This window comes from Babylonia areolata, chromosome 5 (genome assembly GCF_041734735.1).
Source record: "Babylonia areolata isolate BAREFJ2019XMU chromosome 5, ASM4173473v1, whole genome shotgun sequence".
NCBI lineage: Eukaryota > Metazoa > Mollusca > Gastropoda > Neogastropoda > Buccinidae > Babylonia > Babylonia areolata.
Window position 1 is genome coordinate 15,029,853 of NC_134880.1, and position 2,500 is coordinate 15,032,352.

General features: G+C 43.8%; 1 protein-coding gene across 1 annotated transcript in view; it reads left to right on the plus strand.

Moving 5' to 3' along the window:
• The window catches only part of LOC143282386 (acetylcholine receptor subunit beta-like 1), an 86,846-nt gene that overhangs the window by 19,519 nt on the left and 64,827 nt on the right, over positions 1–2,500 (plus strand). The window lies entirely within an intron of this gene.

Here is a 2,500-nt window from a genome sequence, read left to right on the forward strand (position 1 = left end):
TGATGGACATGGCATACCTCGAGAGTCATGTCTGTCTCAGTTCCCAACAGGATGATGGACATGGCATACCTCGAGAGTCAGCAGGGAGGTGGGGTATTGATTTCTTCCGTGACTGGAATGTATTTCTAGCTGCTGATGAGTATTTCTGTGTACGCGTGTCTCTACACTACTTCCTTCTTTTATTTTATTTTATTTTATTTTATGTTTTTTTTGTGGTCCTCTTACACTCGTTCGCTCTGTGTCGGTCTGTCTGTGTCAGTGTCTGTCGGTCGTCTGTCTATGGCTATCAGTATCAGTATCGTATCAGTAGCTCAGGACACCTGCGTTCGGACAAAGTCCATATACGTACACTACATTGCACACAGATGCTTGGACTGCAGCGTACCCAACTCGCTTGTCAGTTAAGGAAAAAGAGGGAAAAATAGAAAACAAATACCATCAGAAGTATGTTATCAATATAACAGGATGATGGACATGAACATCAAGAGTATTATATAGATTAAGATGATGGAATGGATACTATAGATATTCTGTCTATTCATTATAATGGATATGCATGTCTACTCAGTGCGTGTCTGTTTCGCTATGTCATGTCAGAGGGTTGATTGCATGGCAGTTACCTCGAGTCAGTCTTATGTCATGTTCTGTTCTCTTCATATGATGTGGAAGCGAACTCTCTGAAATGTCTGTCTTGTCCGTAGTTCCTCTACGGTGTGATCATGTTCTCTCTGTCTCGTCAATGTCTGTCTCTCGCCCCTTCCCCCCCCCCCCCCCCCCCACCTTTGATGTGGATGACATACCTTCGCGTATGCATCTGATTTGGTCATAACAATGGATGAATACAGGAAACATCATTTATAGCATGTACGATCTTGGTATACGTGAAGCGCAATAAGTGTATGGTGAATATGGTGCACACCTACTTATAAACTCGTTTGAAATGTTATAGTACTGTATAAACTACAGATGATCAAAATACCGCCATAGTTGGAAACAATGATAGGTTCCATAGTTCATTTCCTCATTCCCAACAGATTTGATGGAAAATAAACTGGTGCGTGTAGTCTTCGACGAGTTCAAAAAAACGAGAGGTCCATGATGCGCACGACTTGGCGCATGAAAGAACCCAGGCATCAAATGTTGTCTCTGCCAAAATGATGAAAAAAGTAATTCATGCATATAGGTACAACATGATACTGCCTCAGGTGACAGCACGGTTGTGTACATTGGCATGCACTCGAGCAGTTGTTGTCCAGTTCACGGATGATGGGCATGGCATACCTCGAGAGTCATGTCTGTCTCAGATCCCAACAGGATGATGGACATGGCATACATCAAGAGTCATGTCTGTCTCTGTTCCCAGCAGGATGATGGAAATGGCATACCTCAAGAGTCATGTCTGTCTCAGTTCCCAACAGGATGATGGACATGGTACACCTCAAGAGTCATGTCTGTCTCAGTTCCCAACAGGATGATGGACATGGCACACCTCGAGAGACAGTTTCCTCAGGCCTCCTCTCCCCTTCCCCTTCCCCTCCCCCACTCCCACCCCCTTTTGTTTCTGCAGCCAGAGGCCGGAGAGGGAGGAGGCCCCCACTAGGGGATAGATGGTCAGCAGGAAGATGTGGCACAGGCCATATGAATAGGGGAGTGGGGGCAAGAGGGGGGGGGGGATACAGCAGGGAGGTGGGGTATTGATTTCTTCCGTGACTGGAATGTATTTCTAGCTACTGATGAGTACTTCTGTGTACGTGTGTCTCTACACTACTTCCTGCTTTTATTTTATTTTATTTATTTTATTTTATTTTTATTTTTTTTTGTGTGTGTGGTCCTCTTACACTCTGTGTCTGTCTCTGTGTCGGTCTGTTTATGTCAGTGTCTGTGTCGGTCGATCTGTCCATGGCAGTATCAGTAGCTCAAGGAGTCATCACTGCGTTCAGACAAATCCATATACGCTACACGACATCTGCCCAAACATATGCTTGACCAGCAGCGTAACCCAACTCGCTTAGTCAGGCCTTAAGGAAAAAAAAGGGAAAAAAAAGAAAAACAAAAACAAATAGATAAGTAAGTTAATACAAAATAAGCAAGATAAAATAAAATAAAATAAGATAAGATGATGATGATGATACTGATAATAATTATAATAATAATTATTATAATGATATGCATGTCTATGTCAGTGTCTGTGTCGGTCTTTCTGTCTATGTCAATGTCTGTATCGGGTTGTCTGTCTATGTCAGTGTCTGTCGGTCAGTCTGATTATGTCAGTGTCGCTGTAACGCTGACTCTCTGATAAGTCTGTCTCTGTCTCTGTGCCTGTATGTTCCTGTCTCTGTTGTATCTGTTTCTCTCTGTCTCTGTCTATATGTCCGTCTGTCCGTCTCTCTCCCTCCCTCCTCCCCCCCTCCCCCACACCCCCCAACTTTGATGTAAAGGTACAACCTGTTCTGTCGTATGCATCTGATGTTTGGGGTATAAACAGACTGGAGAATACAGC